Source organism: Meriones unguiculatus, chromosome 15 (assembly GCF_030254825.1).
Source record: "Meriones unguiculatus strain TT.TT164.6M chromosome 15, Bangor_MerUng_6.1, whole genome shotgun sequence".
NCBI classification, from domain to species: Eukaryota; Metazoa; Chordata; class Mammalia; order Rodentia; family Muridae; genus Meriones; species Meriones unguiculatus.
Window position 1 is genome coordinate 28,924,635 of NC_083362.1, and position 20,369 is coordinate 28,945,003.

The 20,369-nt window shown below is 38.8% G+C and overlaps 2 pseudogenes; one reads left to right on the forward strand and one right to left on the reverse strand.

Annotated features, from left to right (window-relative positions):
- Positions 1-8,277: 8,277 nt before the first annotated feature.
- On the reverse strand, positions 8,278-9,406 carry LOC110565718 (sentrin-specific protease 3-like; annotated as a pseudogene).
- A 4,694-nt stretch (positions 9,407-14,100) lies between these two features.
- Positions 14,101-14,951, forward strand: LOC110565717 (ubiquinol-cytochrome-c reductase complex assembly factor 1-like; annotated as a pseudogene).
- Positions 14,952-20,369: the final 5,418 nt, after the last annotated feature.

Here is a 20,369-nt window from a genome sequence, read left to right on the forward strand (position 1 = left end):
AGGATCTAAGTCATCCTCAAAGTCTTCTTCTGACAAAAAATTACTGTCATCAGGAGGGAAATACAACTCCTCTGGAGGAGCTGATGGTCTAATATCATTTTGTCTTGAAACCTGCCATCTTTCTAACCTCCTTCTCTCTGAGCCTGAAAATTTAACTTTCTCAGTTTCCTGCTGCATATACAGACTATCTTTAATTAAGTACCATACAAAAAACACTAGGCTACTTCCTTGTCCCATTTTTATTCTCGGATTTACTCACCAAGCCCTTTCTACTTAATGATTCGAGCATGGCAACAACCACGGCATCCTTCACTCATTCCCTGTATCTCAAGTCTCATGTCCGGGTGCCAATCTGCCAGGGCTGGCCAGCAGAGTTGAAAGGTTCTTGAGTCTGGAGTGAGAATTAAAATAAATAAACTAACACACAACACATGGGACCTTTCCAAGAGGCTCTAGCAGAGAGTAGACTCGACCAGCCCCTGGCTTTATATCAGAGTGCTTTTAAACCAGAGTAAAAACAGCTCAGAACAGTGGGTTAAATTTACAAGACTGTGAAACAAGAGGTGTGATTTTGACAAGCTCTCCCACCTGATGTCACAAACAAAGGAGATGGACTTGGAAATTCTTCCCTGACTTTAGTGGAGGATTGGTAAAACCAGTCTTTCCACTGAGATTTAAATATCAAAGCAGCTGCTAGAACAGCAGCTCCCAACAGGGAAGATTATTTACTCCATTCTCAGTTTACAGTAGTTGCCTCTAGTTCTTTGAGTAGGGTCAAGACTTCCTGGGCCTGTGTCCACTTTGGTAAGCTTATTTTCATTCTTGAAGTACATCATCCTCTGGCTCTTACAACATTTTCACCCTCTCTCCTGCAATGATTCTTGTGACTTGGGTATAAAGTTGTTTTGTAGATGTACCCACTGGGACTGGATTCTACAACTTTACATTTGAGGGATTAGGTTTTTCTGTAATGATATCTGTGTTGCAAAGAGAATTTTGTTTGATGAGGAGTGAGGACTATGGTGATTTGTGAGTATAAGGACAAATATTTAAAACGTAGTTAGGAATTATGCTAGTGAAGTGGGTGTAGGTTCTTTTCCTAGATTAATGACTTTATTAGCCCTGAGTAATTGGCTAAGTTTCCAGTACCAAACATGCTTTCTATAGTCTTAAGTGGGTCTTAAGTCGAATTATAGAACTGTTTGTTATCCTCCATGGTGTGTATGTACTATCACACAACCTTAGACATTGTTGTAATTTATGCCTCATGGTTGAGTAGGATTGTTGTTGTTTCTTTGCATTGGAAACTTGCATGGTATCATGTAAGCTAGTCCTCAGGGAAAAGGCTGTGAGGTCATATCTAGCTCTGAGGCCTCTGGGCTTGTGTCTAAAGTGCATGATGGTGTCAAAAATAGTGAGTTATTTCCAACTTTAGTCTCAAGCAAAGGTAGTAGAAATAGCTGTAAACATTTTGCAAACTTATTGTACTAACCATACCAACAGGTCAGAAGATGGCTTATCATACCATGTATGGGAGATTTGGTTAGATGATCTTGGACTTTGGAGAGAGCATTGTCATCCAAGCTGAGAAAATCTCATTTAAAATATATGTGCAATTGTGGTACATTTACACAATGGAATATTACTCAGCTATTGAAAACAAGGGAATAATGAATTTGCCAGCAAATGGATGGAACTAGAAAAGATCATTCTGAGTGAGAGATCCCAGAAGCAGAAAGACATGCATAGTAAATACTTACTTATAAGTGGATTTTAACCATATAATTAATATAGGATAAACATACTAAAATCTACAGACCTAAAGAAGCTAATCAAAAAGGAGGACCCTAGGGAAGATGGTAAATTCTCATTCAGAAGAGAAAACATGATAGACCTCAGAAGTGGTATAAGAGAGGGAACAGGACTGAAGCCTACCACAAATGTTCTGTAAGAGACCCCATCAGGGTATTGAAGCAGATGCAGAGACTCACAGCCAAACTTTGCATAGAGTGCAGGAAGTTTTATGGAAGAAGGGATATATAGAAGGACCTGGAGGAAGCAGGAGCCATACAAGGAGATCAACAAAGCCAAAACATAAAAAAAAATAAATAAATAATTAAAGCTGGGCCCACAGGGGACTACAGAACTGAATGCATCAACCAAATATCATGCATAGAGAGGACATAGAACTCCTGTTCAGATGTAGCCTATAGGCAATTCAATTTCTATGTGGTTTCCGTCGTAAGGGGAGAATAGACAGCCTCTGACATGAATTCAGTTGCCTGCTCCTTGATCACTTCTCCCTGGTGGAGTGGCCTAGCCAGCCTACAGAGGAAGAGGATCTAGGTAGTCCTGATGGTACCTGATAGGCTAAGATCAGAGAATAGGGGAGGAGGACTTCCTCTATCAGTGGACTAGGGAAGAGGGATAGGAGATGAAAAGGGAGGGAGTGTGAGACTAGGAGAAGAGGAAGAAGGGAGCTACAACTTGGATAGAAAGCAGATAAACTGTAAATAATAACAGCAACAATAATAATACCAATAATAATAGGAAAATACATATATGTATTTATATAAAGACTTATATGTATTATAAGTTTAGTTTTCATATATATGTATATGCATATGTATATTTATTATATGTATACATATATGCACATATACAGTATATATAGTATGATTTCTTATGGGGTTTTCAGATATTCTTAGTGTCATTTGGAAAAAAAAATACTGGCTACCTGAATAGAGTTCTGAAAAAATGCTGACTTTGAAATATATAAAAGATACTACTTTTTCTAACAGCTAGGAAAATGCAAAGAAAAAGAGTTCTTATATTTCATCTTACTCTTGTCAGAATGGAAAAGATCATAAAACAAATGAAGCAAATGCTATAGTGGTTTGGGGAAAGTGGACAATTGTTCACTGCTGGTAGAATTGGAAGCTATTCCAGCCATTATGAAATGCAGTGTGGAGAATTTAAAAAAAACAAACCAAAAATGTATTTGCCATATGACTCAGTTATACCATTACTTGGCATATGCCAAAACTACTTGACATTATATTCCACAGACTGTGTGTAGCCATGGTCATTGGTGTTCTATTCACAATAGATAGGGAATGAAAACAACCTAAATGATCTTCAAGTGATGAATGGATAATAATAATGTGGTAAATACATACAATGGAATATTTTTCAGCTGTAAACAAATGTTAAATAATTTAACTGTGCAGGTAAATGGATTGAACTTTAGTTATTGAGTGAAATAACCCAGATCTGAAAAGGATGAATGCCACATGTTCTCTCAGTCATCTGAGACTCTTATCTCTAAATCTTCATAAGTGATTATATGTCCCGGAGAAACTGTAAAAGCCAGAAAAATAAAAAAGTGATGTCTTCCACATTGAAAAAGAGGTATAGATTATGATAGTTTAACCTTAACTTAAGATAATTTAGCAGACATCTACAAACAAAAGTATGAGTAAAAAATGTTATTTGGGGACATTTTAGGTCATAATTGGAGGTTGTTAAACCCTCACTGGATTCTAAAGCTGAATGAAAGATATTGAGAAGGTAAGTCCATACCTTTGGAATAGGATCAATGATAAGAAATAAATTCCATGTCATATAAACTCACCTCAATTCCTGATTGTCTCTAATCATGAATATTACTCAAACACCAAGAGATGCTGAAGGAGTCAGTGTCAACTATGTCTAGCTCTGTTGTCATTCTGTATGCTAAGTGAAACCCAGTAAAGTTTGCTCAGGGAGTCAGAGCAAGCCAATCTCAATTATACTCTGATTAAAATGTCAATATTCAACAACTACAATGTAGAGAACAATTTGATAGTTTAATCTTAGCTCTACTCACCAGTGGTTCTAGAATAAGATGTGTCCAAATATACATTCATCCAGAATCTCACCTGCCCCTAGTCCCATGTGTTTTCCAGACCTAAATTGTACCATTCATAGCTGCATGAACCAGCTCTAACCTACTTACTGTTACTGCAAAGACAAATTTATAAAAATGCTCTCCAATCAAAAGACAAACTAAACCCAAATTTGTAAATATAAGTTAGAAAAAGATAATCAGACTATTCTTCAGCCATCATCATAGAAGCTTCCTCTTGCACTAGATAAGAAGAAATACAAAGACCCAAACCCGGCTATTGTGGAGAGAGAGAGAGAAAGGGAGAGAGAGAGATAGAGAGACAGAGAGGTAGAGACAGATCAGACAGAGACAGACAAAGAGACAAGAGACAAAGACAGAGAGGCAAAGAAGAACATTTAGCCCTAAATGGAATGTCTCCATGAAATCTCTCAATGAACGCTGTGGAAGATGAGGCAGATAGAGTAAGAGCCAGAGAGGATGGAGAGCACCAAGGAAATATGACCTTCTAAGTCAACTGAGTGAAGATCATGTGAACTCATAAAGACTGAAATAACAAGCATGGCACCTGAGCTGGTCAACACCAGGTCTTTCCAGTTTAGTGTTTTTATAGGATTCCTGGGTGTGAGTCTCTGATTCTTGTACCTTTTCTTTGGCTGTTTTCCTTTTGTTGGTTTATCTCTTCCAACTCCAAAGTGATAGTTTTGGTTTGGTCTTATTATATTTTATTATTATTTCTTAGATTTGTTTTCTTTTCCAAGGACAGACAGAAAGGGAGTGGATCTGAATGGGAGGGAGGCAGAGAGAGACTGGGATGAGCAGAGGCAGAAAAACTGTAATCAGGATATATTATGTGATAAAAGAAGCCATGTTCAGTTAAAAAATGGTCAGTTTAGAAATAAGTGAAATGGAGACTAGAAAATTAACATAAAGGATTAAAAACTTAAGAGTTAGTTTGTTGAGTAATTAAAAAAAAACCCTTTATTTGAAAGTACTAAGAAAAAGGGAGTAGAGTAAGAGTCAGAATTGAAAGATGAGCCATGGCAATGGATGCAGCATAATTATGAATGATTACATAAGAATACTTTGAGCTATTACATGAAAAATTTGTACATCTGTCCCATTTATAGCCTCGTTCCTCTAGGGCACAGGGATAGTCTGCCAAGAGACAGAAGGAAACACTAGGAAACTGCATGCATGATTAAGGTTTATTGAAATTTACCAACAGGAAGCTAACAGGAAAGATTAAACTTACTAACCAGGGAGTTAACAGGGAAAAAGAGTCTCACTAACAAAGTGAACAGTGGCATACAGAAAAATAATGAAGTTCCTGAGGAGTGTCAAGGTAAATAGTGTTACACTCAGGTCCACAGAAATGTATTTGGTCAACAGAACTGGAAGCCTCAGCATGTGGTGGTTAGGCCAAGAGTATTTGTGATATCCATAGGATCTCTTTACCAATTTAAGTACTCCAGGGAGAGAAATTTTGAAATTTTCACTAAATAGGCATTGGTGTAATTAGCTTAACTTATTGTGTGCTCATGTGATGAGCATTTTGAGGAATCATTGGTTGGGCATGCAGGCAATAAAACAAGTTTTTTTTTTTTCTCGAAAAACAGTTTGTTCTTATCTCAGAATGCAGATAATGAATCAGTGCTAATCTAATATTTCTACAGTAAAGCCACTTTTGTTTCAAGGAACAGGACAGGAAGCTAACATACTTGTCCTCTGAAAGACTCCACCCAACACGAAATCAGAGTAGATGCTAAGACTCACAGCCAAACTTTTTGCATAGGGCTGGGAATCTATGAAAAAGTGGGGGGATGTATGAACTCACAAGGAACAAGAGTTCCACAAGGAGACCAACAAAGCCAACACATCTGGATGCAAGGGGAGCCTGCAGAGACTGAAACACCAACCAAGGACCGTGCATGGAGAGGACCCAGACCCCTGCTCAGAGATGGCCAACAGGCTGCTCAGTCTTCATGTGGTTTTTCTAGTAAGGGAAGTAGGTGCTGTATTGACATGGGCTCAGTTACCAGCATTTTGATCACTGCCCCCTGGAAGGGAGGCCTAGCCAAGCCACAGAAGAAGAGGATACAAACAGTCCTGATGAAACTTGATAGGCCGGCTTCAGATGATATGGGAGGAATGCTTCCCCTTTCTGAGGAATAAGGAAGAGGAATGGGAGAAGAGGAAGGGAGAGAGAGACCCGAAGCAGACAAGGGAGGGAGTTACAAAAAGGATGTAAAGTGAATAAATTATAAAAAATAAATTAAAAAAAGAAATGCCCATTTAAGGGCATTCAGTATACTTTTACTTTTTTCCTAGTTACAATTGTACAATTGTACAATGACTTATAAGGAATGCCAGACAACATTAAACCATGAAGGAAGGCTAAATCTCTACAGATCCTTTACAAGATAACTGAATCAAATAAATTGCCTGTCAACAAGAAAAGTGTCAGGTCCAGATGGTTTCACTGTTGAATTCTTCCAGTCATAACACTAAAACTAAAACAACCACCTCAACCAAACACAGATGGTAACTCCATGTAAACTCTTCCAATAATCTGAAGACTAGGGGCAGAATGTGTATCCCTTGACTAATAAGTAAATTAAGATAATGTCAAAACTGCAAAGATAATCTTGGCATTTGTGAGCACATAAAAGATTCTAGAGGACCTTCAAAGTAAGAGAAAAAAGACAGAGGTAAATACTGCAGAATCTCAATTATATTTGGAATTTACTCAGGTCAAACTATAGTTGAGAACAAGCAGTTACTAATGACTTGATGGTACTGGAAGATGAGAAGATGATGCTTGATTAGTGTGAAGTTTCAGTTATAAGATCAACAGACTCTAGAAAGATAATATACCACCTAGAAAGTACAACTGAAGTTCACTTATTAGATTTTAAATATTCTCACCACAATTAAAAATATATAACAGGAACTATGTGAGATGTTGGAGATGTTATTTAGCTTGACTCAATAACACACATACATCAAAACATATACACACCACTTACATATAATTGATATGTGTTAATTATATCTGAATATTGGTGAGAATATTTGAATTTATTTTTATCAGTTAAATATTGTAAAGTGTTTCCTATTTTTCATTTCATTAAATATTAAAAGTTGCAATGGGGTAGTAGATTAACGCTGACCTCAATATTTCAGAAGGCGAAGAAATGGATGCAGTACTATACAAAGGGCAGTGGGGGTTGATATCTACCCAGACATAACTTTGCTTCTAGTGTTTATAACTTCAGGTTATGAAGAGGGCCAGAGAAATTCTGTCAGAGCTGACAGCTCATGATGTGGTCCGTACACATGGTGAGCTATTTGGTGTATTCTAACTGCTGGATAATACTGACCTATTATACAACAGGATTCTGTATTCAGTTATCTTTTATTTATTGTGTAGGGTTTTTAGTATGCTTACTTCTAAGTATACTGGATTTTTACACTGACTTGCATTCATTTCTTATATCAGTCTTAACTATATTATATTAATGCAAGTGGCTAAATAAATCTCGAGTTACAGTTAGTGTTATCATTAGAAACTTTTGGGGGAAATATCCAAATTACTATGGCTCATTCCTATTAAGGCAGTTACCTCTAAAAGATAGAATGTGGTAACCTGGGGAGTCACTTAGCTTTGGTTGCTTCCATAGCTGTTACAGGCTTCCAAGTGGCAAAACAGCAGCCCCAAGTAGAGCTTTTGGATTTCTCATCAGGAAAAAATGATCTTAATGTGCACCACAAAGCTGTCGGCATGTAGCAAGCCCTTCCCTTTGTTAGCAGGGTATTCACTTGTTCATCTGCTGGGCTGGCCAGTTTCCTGCTCAAATTGATCAACTCTGTCATGTGGCATAGGTCTCAATTTTGAGGGCTTTTGTGTGAGTAACTTGAATTAGAGTAAAAGGGAACATTATTCAAACACTGGGTCATTTCTTTAGGCAGTTCCAGTCAATAGACTGATGTAGCTTCTTTGACTATCTCGTTTTTTTAATATATATTCAAAGGATCCTTTATTGACCAAAGCAGGATTGTGGCATATATATGTTTGAAGATCTAGCAAGCAGTAATCTATTTGCCTGCCCACTACCTTCAGTTTTCCTGCCCACTGAACATGGAAGGAGGAATGGCTGCTCCACCTAGGCTACAAGGCAACATTCTCCTAGAGAGGGAGAAAAGGACTTTTATGTGGTCATTCCCTTCCCATCAGAAACCAACATTTTCTCAAAGAAAACAAAATACAGAAACCAAACCTTTAAATATGAAAATCCAAAGGGAATTGGGTGGGAGACATAGGAATTGGAGTTTCTTTGGAAGGGTCTACCTTGTTCCCCTGCCTATTAAATGGGCTAAAGGTATGAGGCTCACACAGTGAGTTTGTAGTGACAGGTTCCTTGTGGATCTGCCTTAGGAGTTTGGGCATGTCCTCCTGGGTGAAGCTGAATGGCTGAGACAATGCCAGGTTCTTGCAGTAGTGTTAACACAAAGGCTCTACAGTCACTGATATTATTCTGCCTCGCCACATTCATTTTGAAGTTACCTTTGCAGCCTTGCTAAAAGTCCAGTCGGTCTTTTTTTCCACCTCTAGCTGCAGATACTTGAAAATATGCTTAGGGCAGTGACAATTTAGAGTTCATGTGAGTCAAAGTAGGTGATGGGGAGTCGCCTCATGTCAACTGAGATAAGCGACCAGTGCACCTCCAGATGGATGGGGATCAGCAGCAGCTCCTTGTTGAAGACGTCCACATTTTTGGTCCACCTTTTCACCCCATCATAACCCTTGGTTCAGAGTTTATTATCATAGAAGAAACTGTTGAAGAAATGCACCTTTTCAGGGACTGTGTCCATGACCAAGTTTCCATACACCTTAGTCTGTCTTCCTCCATGGGGGCCCCAGAGGGCCCTGGTGGAGACCCTCTCATCCTATCCTCAGCTTTGAGAGAACCTAGCAGACCCAGCCGGAGGGGGGGCAACCCCCTGGGGGAGTCAAAATGACAGCAGATGATGGCACCTGTGGCACTGCACCCCCCTTCTGGGGTAAAAGATGGTTCTTGGGGTGTGCAAGATTCTGCCGCCGGCTTCAGTGGCACCCCCAGAACTTTTTGAGTAGAACAGCATCTGGAAGGCTCTCAAGGCATGGCCCTGGCTCTGTGAGCAGGTTTTTCTAAGAGAGTGTTGGAGAGGTCAAGGAAGCTGTGAGGACCCCAGTTGGCCCCATCTAGAGGTAGCTTCCAAGCTGCTACTTCTGCCTCCTCCTTTTCCTCCTCCTCCTCTCCCTCTTCATTAGCATAGGCATCAAAGAGGGCTGAAGGACAGGGAGGCATCTAGTTGGTACCTTGGTTCCTGACCCATGATCTGACCCAAACCTATCATCTGACTTAAATCGGGGTTTGGGGAGAAAGGGCCAAAGAAGAGGCTTTTCTCTGGGTTTGGAGTAAGCGGTCCTGGAGGCTCAGACCCCCAAGACCCTGCCCCTTGTATGATCTCTTTCATCTTCCAGAACCCCAGAGCTGGGAAGTCAGGTGCACAGGCCCCAAGGAGGGTAATTCCGCCTCAGGCTTTCTGGCTCTTCTTTCAGATGGCAGCTACTCTACCACTCCTTCTGTCTTCAGGGGGAGTCTCCTCAATTCAAGACACCAACTTGCTGGGTTCCATGCCGTGCATCCCTGCCTTGCATGGCTAACCAGCCTCCACCTCTGGCGCCACCACCTAACCTCTTCCTCCTCCTGCTTATCTCATGTTTTTTGTTTGTTTGTTTGTTTTTTTCTGTATACTTTATTGCCATTGAACAAAACATTATCAGCAATATTGTTAACTTATTGAGTCAAATAATTTAAACATGATTATTTGAAATTTATTTCTTTTAATTGGGGGATCATTCACAGAAATTACCTCTATAAAACTGTTTACCAACAAAAAAAATAAACAAAGTTTGTAATAACAACTTTTTGGACCAAAGAATATTTATTAAATAATTAAGAGATTAATAATTATAGTAAAGACAAATATTACCTGTGTGATCCAAGAACAGCTCTATAGAAAAACTTATATTGTCTCTTCCATATGAATTTTAGAAGAAAAAAAAAACTATCATTTTGGACCCAAATAGCTCAAGATGCTGTTTGGAGAAGTCTGGTTATCTGATATGCTTTGTATGGTAAATTAAAACCAAGAGATTAGAAATACAGAGTAGAGGGTAGAGTAGAAAAATGAATTATTTATTTCGCTTTCACTATAGAAACTGTAGCAAAAACATGAAGGGGAAGGTGGTTGGGCTAGCTATATGCTGTGCTCCACAATTTTCTACCCTGTTTGGTTCACCGCTATTTTCTGATGATTCTCTTTCATGTTGTTCACCATTTAAAGAATATACATTGTTCCTTATCTCTTATGTTTTATAAAACTTAACTCCAAATGTTACAAGAAATTTAACTTGGACAAAATACCCTGATTTTGATAGAAGAGAAAACAGGGAGAGTATTTACAGTCTTCAGTAAGGAAAAAATAATATGACAAAGGAATGGATGAAACTTTATGTTTAAATTCATTTAAAGACAGTACTTATGTGTGATAATGCTTACATAAACTGATGGGGAATGCACAAATATCATTAGAAATATTTTATTTTGCGTAAGAACAAGTATTTGTTGTAGAGGAGAGGATTCAATGAGATATAATTTACTCATTAATTTCATGAGTATGCAATGATTACAATGGATGAGCTTTCTTTTTCCATTTATTTATTACAATTTATTCACTTTGTATCACAGCTGTAGCCCCCTCCCTCATTAACTCCCAACCCACTCTCCTTTCTTCTTCTCCTCCCATGCTCCTCCTCAAGTTCTCTATATGGGAAGAACTCCTTCCCTTTCATCTGACCCTAGTCTATCAGATCTCATCAGGACTGGTTGCATTGTCTTCCTCTGTGGCTTAGTAAGGCTGCCCCCCTGCAAGGGAAGTTGCTAAAAGAGCTTGCCACTGAGTTCATGTCAGAGACAATCCCTGTTCCCCTTACTAGGGAACCCACTTGTACACTGAGCTACTGAGCTACCATGGGCTACATCTGTACACAGGAGTTCTAGGTTAGCTCCATGCATTGTCCTTAGTTGGATTATCAATCTCAGAAAAGATCCCTGTGTCCAGATGTTTTTGCTTCTGTTGCTCTGCTTGTGGAGCTCCTGTCTCGTCCAGGTCTTTCTATCTCCTCCTTCTTTCATAAGATTCCCTGCACTCTGCCCAAAGTTTGGCTATGAGTCTCAGCATCTGCTTTGACATCCTGCTGCGTAGAGTCAAATTAGCTTTCTTTACTTAAGACATGCCAGTAGCACTTTGCTTGTGATGAAATGAAAATGGTTTAGTTTGAGGTTGAGGTATGAATAAACATTCTTGATAGCTCTGTGACTTTAATAAATAACTATAAGCAGAGGTCTATTAAATGCCTATATGCACAAATATAATGTCTAGCTTACATATTTTACTGTATATTTTATTCAAGTAACTACAAACATTTTCTCATAGAATATTATTTAAATGGAAGTGTGAATTCTGACTCCTGGTTAACATAATTGACATAACTGGAGTCTGCAAACTCTTCACATACTAAACAAAGCCATGAGTACATTTGCAATTACTAGCTGATGTAGAATCTCGTGCAGCAACAATAAACACCTGTCCTTATCTCAAATTATTTTTAAAGACGTTCATACCTAACATTTCTGTCTGTTCCACCAAATAAAAGTCTTTATCACTAGATTATATGGAGTAGAAACATTGAAGGACAATGTAATCAGTAGACCGAGTCTATCAATGAAAGTTTATAGTATTATTTAAATACCAATTTGTCAATGAGCTATTCAGCTTCCATTGTTACAATAGAATGCCTTAGATAACCAAGCTGTAAAAAGAAAACCTAGAACCCCTGCATAGACGTAGCCCAGGACAGTTCATTGTCCAAGTGGGTTCCATAGTAATGGGAACAGGGACTGTCTGTGACATGAACTGATTGGCCTGCTCTTTGATCACCTCCACCTGAGAGGAGAACAGCTTTACCAGGCCAGAGAGGAAGACAATGCAACTACTCCTGATGAGACCTGATAGACTAGGATCAGAAGAAAGGAGAGGAAGACCTCCCCTATCAGTGGACTGGGGGAGGGGCATGCGGTGAGAAGGGAGAGGGAGGGTGGGACTGGGAAGGAATGGGGAGGGATTTACAGGGGATACATAGTGAATAAAGTGTAATTAATAAAAATTAAAATAAAAAATTATCATCTAAAAAATAAAAGAAAATGATATTTTGCTTTACACTTTTGAGGTTGCTATTCATAATCTTTGCTCTGTTCCTTTTAAGCTCGTACAAAGCAGCACATCATGGTACAATCATCTGAAGGAATGGGCGGGCATGGGAGTGTTAGCAGGCCTTCTGGTGTTGGTCTCCTTGGTTTGCCTGTGGTATATATGCAAGATTAGAGTCTCACAACAGTGTGATGCAGCCATGATCATTCAGGCCTTTACAGCCATTGAAGCAGGACATTCTCCCCAAGCATGGTTGGATACCATAAAAAGCTAAAATGATACGCTCAGGATGCGAGGCTAAGCACTGCACTCAGGGTCAGCCGCTTTGGACCCAGAGAAGAGCATGTCTGATTGCATGCGGGTTGATGCCCCAGGTCCCGCCTCTGAGAAAAAGGTATCGGACGGGTCCGATGCTCTTTGGGTGGATGACACCTAAATGAACATCTGTACAAAGTCCCAATTTATTTCTAATATCAGAGATCAGACCTCTACTCTTGCCTGATGCGTCTAAAACAAAAAGGGGGAACTGTAGAGAGCTGCGGAATGCTATGCCTTAAAGATGGAGCTGGTTTCCGCCTTCCACCTTCCCGATGGTGAGTGCTCTCTGTCACGAACAACTCCACATTTGGCTAAGGCCGAGGATCTGGCTTGCTTCCATGTATGTGGACCTATCTGCATTGCCCCCGTGGCACGCCTGGGTTGGCTACCCAGAGGCTATTTAAGCTGTGGGCTGGCTTTCCCCGGGGTCCGAGGATTGTTCAATGTTCCTGAATAAACTGCATTGAAAAAAAAAAAGATGTGTAAGCAGAATAAATCTTTTCTTCCTGTAAAAAAAATAAATAAATAAATAAAATATGTAAATTAGCTATTATTCAAATTAAAAAAAAAAGAATAAAACAAATCACCCCAAGGCCTGCAAGGGAGATAAAAGAAGGTCCTGCAATCCTCCTGTATCCTTCAAGGACATTCTTAGTATTAGGGTTTATATGTGGAAATTCCCAAACAAGATTGTGTCCTGAACATCAAAATGGTCATGCTATGTTGGGAGGTGATAGAGACTTAAGGAGGTGCAGCTACTATACAATTAGATCTGGAGGAGGTTACTGGGTGCTCCCTTGTCCTAGAGTCTTTACTCACTCATCTGCTTGTTATTGCCCATCAAGTTCTGCCTCACTATGAGCCCAGAATCAACTAAACTGAGAACAATGAATTTCTGCAATGACAAGTGAGAGTAAATTCTTTCTTCCTTTAATTCTTTCTTCCTTTATGTTAGGCATTTTGTTACAGTATAACAAAATGCCTAACTAAGTCCTGCTAGTAAGTCTTGCCTCCTAAAGGCTCCAATATCTCTAAATAGTATATCATTCCAAATATGAAGCTTTTAGCTCACCACAGTGCAACAAAACTTAAAATCACAGCAGACAAATATGAAACTGCACAGACTCATGTGATTTAGTAGCCTGTTACTGAATGATGAATGGGGCAAAGAAAAAATCAGAAAGAAAAAAAAATAATTTCTGGAATTAAGTGAAAATTTTAAAAAACACAAAAATCTTGATGAACATTAAAGGCAGGCCTCTGAGGGAAATTTGTAGCTCTACATGCCTACATTATAAAGTCAGAGAGCACAAATAAATGACTTGATGATGAAACTCAAGAATTTGAAAGCAAAAATAACCCAAGCCAAATCTAGTAAATGTGACTAAATAACAAAAACCAAAGAAAAGAAAATCAATAAAATTGAAACAAAGAGCAATACACAAAGAATCAATTAATCTAAGAAATAAGAAGGATGGAAAGAGAGGAAGCAGGAGGATGCCACCATGGGTTAGTCTGGAGAGGAAACCATGTGCTGCCAGGAGGAAGGACTCCAATAATGGTGTGAAAAAGTCCAGATGAAGAAAAAAAGGAAGCACACTAGCATCTCCCAGTGGGATCAAACATGCAGCCAACTGGTATCAGAGTCTCCTACCCAAAGACAGTGGGGCAGGACTTAGTCCAGCATATCCCAGTGATCTGAATTAGTCTTGAATCTGTGCAGGATCAGAACAAAATGTTGCAGAGTAGAAATACCACACCACAAGTAAGAAGCTTCCTACTCTCCAAAATTTTCAGAAGTTCGTTGAGGAGAAGGTTGGTCTCTTCATGAAGGGATTCACTGAACCTTTGAAATCCAGCAAATGGAAGATTAAGATTGCAGCCTTAAGCATGCACATGTCTTGTATGGAGAAAACTGATTTTGAGGATTTTTTTTTCTGAGGTTCAGATGCCTGATACATTCAACTGGTTTCTTATAATCCTGTTTCATCTCTGGATGTGTCTATTTGGAATGAAGCAAGAAGGCTGGACTGGAAAACACATGTGCCAGATCATAGTTCATTCCATGTGGGAAGATGTGGAGCAGGTAGGCAGAGTAATGGGGGGTCAATTCCTATATCCTAGAGAAGAACACAGCTCTCATTACAAACAATTTCTATGTGGTAATCTTGGGATATGACAAGGAGATCCTTTCAGATGACCATGGGCTGACTGCTACCCTCCAGAGAACTGACTCAACCAGAAATGTGAAAAACCTTGACAGCTGGAATTGCTCGTGAGGAAACAGATGCAATACCTGGACTCCATGAATGGAGAGGATCTGCTTCTGACAGGGGAAGTGAGATGGTGTCCTCTGGTGGAGAAGAATCCACAAAGCATCTTGAAGCCCCATGCTCCAACTACAATGATGAGAGACTGGTCTCTCTGAACAGTTGGCTTGCTGGCCATGGAAAAAATGCCTGTTTGTCTCAGGACCCTGAAGAAGGTGGCCTGAATTGACTTTTGAACAACACCTGCTGAGTTTCTTCTTCGTGAGCCCAGAAAGAAGACTAATCCAGTGGGCCTACTGCTGGGAGGTCCTCTCCCTCTTCTGACATGTCCCTTTCCTCAAGAGAAGCTCCAAGCACAGTTCCAAGTCTCTCCAGTAACACACATGACTGAGAGCTTTTTCAGAAGGCTAGAAAGGGATGTAGGTTAGAAAGGGGTTAATTTCACACAGGGCCCCCTGTGCCTGGAAGCAGTTTATAATGCTATTAGTAAAGACTGATAACTATATTCTATCTCCAGCTGTGAGCCATGGTTTTAAAGTAGCCATTAAAAAGAGATGTGTTTCTGCTATGTTTCCTCTTTGTTCCAGGATCTTTTAGAAACATAGGTAAAGCCGGATGTGGTGGAGCATATGTTTAATCAAAGCGCTTGGGAGGCAGAGGCAAGCAGTTTGAGGCCAGTCTGATCTACAAAGTAAGTTCCAGGACAGTCAAGGCTACACAGAAAGACCCTGCCCTGAAAAATCAAAGGAAAAGAAGAAAAAGAAAAGAAAAGAAAACACAAAAGTAGGTGAGATGTGGCATGCCTCAACCTCAAGAATTAACTCCAGCGAAAGGAGGCAGTGAGAGGAGGAGGAGGTCAGGGACTCTCTGCTGCCTCTTCTGTTTCCAGTTCACAGACAGGAGTCTCTGTCTGGGAAAGGCACAGTCTGCCCGACATGTTCTCTGGGACTCAGTAGGTTTCTGAGGACCAAGGAGCTTGTACATCCTAAGTCATTTAGAAACAATAAAAGTCCCTTTGTCACCCACAGTGAATTGGGGAAGGATCACATTCCTTTCTCGGCCTCCCTTTACATGAGATAGAGAACGTTCTTCCTGGCCTATTGGTATCACCCTAAGCGCCAGCTGCAGGCCAGCTTCTAGCCCCTCCCTAGCTTCTAAAGCATGTGCTGTAACGGGGCACCTGGTCTGAGCACTCGAGGGGCTTATTCTCTCCTCTCTGAGAGTTTGGGTCATCTCTTGGAAGGTTTTCTGAAACTGAGGAAAGTGGGTGGGAACTGTCTCTCCACTTTGTCTCCCATCCAGCTTCCTTCTTTGAACTTGTTATAAAATGAGTCATATAAAGAGATTCTATACTGTGTGGTATATGCCGTCTTCTTGGTTTATTTAAGATGCTTTGTTGCAAGCAGGAGCTCTGGAGTGAAGCGTCCTCTGCGAGTGTGAGATAATAACACCTTGTAACATCTAGACACTATTCATATAAACCAGAGGCGAGCCAGGCAGGAATTTGCTGATTAATTTATTTATTAATGGATTTAAGTATGCCATGCACCAAAATAAACTTTACTGTGTGTACCTAACAACAACAAATAATAATCTAAGAGAAAGTTCTTTGAGAAAAGAAACAAGAATGGAAGAACTTTGGCCCAGTTAAATGATACTCCTCCCCCCCAAAATTACTGAAATTAATGAAATCAGAACGTAAATGGGAACATTACAGCAGACATCAAAGAAATTTAGAATATTGTAAGGGAGTGCTTTAGAGACCCATATTCAATTAACATAGCCTAAAAAGAGTGAATGAATGTCTATATTCATCCAAATTTAATTTAAATCGAGAAACAGATCAGCAACCAAAAAGTACCCATAACAGAAAAATATAAAATGTGACTTAAAGTCTGACTAAAATTAGCAGAATTCTACAAAACTTTCAAAGACTATTTATATTTAATGCTTTTTAAATTATTTGTAAACAAAGAAAAATAGTATCTCTTCCACATTTCTTCTATGAAAGCACTATTTCTTTATTGTAAACACCAGGTAAAGACAACAACAAAAACAGAATTGCAGGCCAATATACATGATGAACATAGATGCTAAAATCATCAATAAAATGCAATACAAATATATGTAAAAAAACTTATTTACCATCATCAGGTTGGCTTTATTTTGGAAATTCAGAACTGACTAGGCAAGCATATATTTGTTAATCATACAAACATAAATACAAACTTGCATGCTGCCTTCTATTACCATGAAAACTAGTTTTCAAGGAGGAGGCATTCAGCGTCAGTTAAGTTCAGGAGTCTCTGGGCCCTGTGTCTGAAGTACATGGTGGTTTCAGCAATAGATACTTACCTTCCACCTCTGGGAAGTGGGCAACCAAGGATATTAACAGTAGCCTATAGTGTTTTGGGGTCTATTAACTCTGACCAACAACTGAAAAGAGGGAGTCGTAGGCCTAGTTTTGTTTTCTTGTTTTTGTTTTTAATGTAGTCTTTGGCACTTAGAGGGAACATTGTCAGACTAGAGAACATTTCACTTAACCTATATGTATACAGCTGTACATATTTGTGTATATTAATTTTATTTTGGCTAAGTATTCAATAGTGTGTTGCCTTATGAGTTTTTTCAGACATTCTTATTGTTAGTTTTCTCTCTTCTCTTCTTTTGCATTTATTGCTCTCCTTCCTGGTGCTCTGACTACAGATAACTTTTAAAGACTGATTTCACTTTATCCCATAGATTTTATAGTGACATGGTTTTTTTGTGCTACATTCTTTTTAAAAATTATTATTATTATTATTATTTATTACAATTTATTCAATTTGAATCCTGACTGAGGCCCACTTCCTAGTCTCCTCCCAATTCCACCCATCCTCCATTTCCTCCCTTTATGCCCCTCCCCTACTCCACTGATAGGTGAGGTCTTCTTCAACTTCTATTTGACCGTCATCAGGACTCATCAGGACTGGTTGCATTGTTTTCCTCTGTGGCCTAGGAAGGCTGCTTCCCTCAGGGAGAGGTGATCAGAGCGCCTGTCTTTGAGCTCATGCCAGAGAAAGACCCCACTTCCCTATTAGGGAATCCATTTGGAGACTGACTCTATGGGCTACATCTGAGCCTGGGTTTTAGTTACTATCCATGCATTGTCCTTGGTTGGAGTATCAGTCTCTGCAGGGCACCCAAGCTCAGTTTTTTGGGTTTGTTTGTTTTTGGTTTTTGGTTTTTTGTTTGTTTGTTTGTTTTGGTTTTTGTTTTGGCTCCATTGGTTTCATTTTGGAGCTCCTGTCCCCTCCATGTCTTTCTATCTCCCCCTTCTTTTATAAGATTACCTGCACTCTGCCCAAAGTTTGGCTATTAGTCTCAGTCTCTGCTTTTTGATACCTCGGTAAGTATGTAGCCATCTGTGGTAGGCTCCTATTCTGTTCCCTTTCTTCTCCTGCTTCCAATGTCTATCGCATTTGTCCTTCTGAACTAAGATTGAGTGTCTTCCATAAGGTCTTCCTTATTGTTTACCTTTTTAGGAGTATAGATTTTAGTATGTTTATTTTATATTACATGGCTAATATCCACTTACAAGTGAATATACACCATATGTATCTTTCTGCTTCTGGGTTAACTCACTCAAGATGATGTTTTCTAGTTCCCATTATTTGTCTACAAATTTCATGATTTCCTTGTTTTAAATAGCTGATTAGTATTCATTGTGTAAATGTACCACTATTTCTGTATTCATTCCTCCACTGAGGGACATCTAGGTTTCCAGCTTCTTGCTATTATGAATAGAGCTGCTACAAACATGGTAGAACAAATGTCCTTGCTGTATAATTGAGCATATGGTTAGGAGTGGTATTAAATTCAGGATTAGAAATATGTTTATTGATTTCAGTGACCTTTTCATTAAAAAGCATGTTGTTTAGTCGATGTGAGCTTATGTGTTTGTTGTCGACTCTCTTAATGTTAATTTTTACTTGTATTACAATTTAGTCATACAGAAAATAATAAGTTATTTCAGTTTTCTGTAATTTTTGCAAGATGAATTTTATCCTAATATATGATCTATTTTATAAAATGTTACACTGGATTTTAAGAAGAACAGGTATTTCATAGAGTTTAGGTAAATAATCTATACCTGTCTGATAGGTCCATTTGATGTAAGATGTCACTTAACTGAAATGTTTTTGTATTTTTTGGGGGGATCAGGATGCCTTTTAATAGGGTGGCATATAGAAGTGATCCATTGTTATATGTTTCTGTTAATTTTGAATATCTAAGAGATTTTATTTTATGAATAAATATTTTATACTCAGAGCATATGACTTTAAAATTGTAATGTTTTTTTCATGGATTGATTGTTTAATTACTACAAAGTGACTTTCTTTTTATTATGACTACATTTGGGTTGAAATCTACTTTTTTCCTATATTGGAATAGTGATACTTGCTTGTTTTCTTGTATCATTTGTTTAAAATACTTTCTCTCATCTTTAACCTTAATGTAGTGATTATCTTTCAAAATAAGATTTATTTCTTGGGGATAGTGAATAAATCCTTTTAAAAAACTAATCTCATAGTCTGTGCCTTTTGAATGGAAAATTATGTTCAGAGTTATTATTGATACATACTTGTTAATTCCTATAGTTTTTTAAAATTTCTAATATTTTTATTAGTGTTTGTTTTCTTAAATATTGCTTTAGCTTTATTTGTTCCTTGAATACTCTTCTATTTGTTTATACTTCTCTTGACTCTGATGTATTTCCTCCAGTAATAGGTGAAGTGTCTGTCTAGTGAACCTAAATTATTTTAGCCAACTTTTATCCAAGACTGCTTCTCTTTCTCCTCTTCTTCCTCTTCTCTCCTCCTCCTCCTCCTTCTTTTCTCCACCAATCACAACAGATAGTTTTCTGGATCTACTAGTCTGGGTTAGTAGTGGTGATCTTAAACTACATCAGATATTAAAGTTATCATCCAAGACCTTTGGTTTTGAAAGTTTCTGTTCAGGAGCTGTTCAGAACTGTTAGGGTTTTTTGTTGTTGTTGTTTTGTATTTTTTGTTTGTTTGTCCTACATTTTTCTGTGTCTGGGTGATTCTGCTTTTTTTGTAGTTTTCTTTACACATTCTTTTTTAAATTGTTTTTTTATTAATTACACATTATTCACCTTGTATCCTCCCATAAACCCCTCTCTCTTCCCCTCCCAGTCTCACCCTCCCTCCCCCTTCTTCACTCATGCCCCACCCCACTGATAAGGGAGGTCCTCCTCTCCTTCCTTCTGATCTTAGTCTATCAGATCACATCAGGAGTGGTTGCATTGTCATCTTCTGTGGCCTGGTAAGGCTGGTCCCCCCTCAGGGGGAGGTGATCAAAGAGCAGGCCAATCAGATTTTGTCAGAGGCAAAATCTCTTCCCATTTCTATGTAACCCACTTGGACACTTAACTGTCTTGGGCTACATCTGTGCAGTGGTTCTAGGTTATCTCCATGAATAGTCCTTGGTTGGAATATCAGTCTCTGGGAAGTTCCCTGTGTTCAAATTTTCTGGTTCTGTTGCTCTCCTTGTGTGGTTCCCATCCTCTCCAG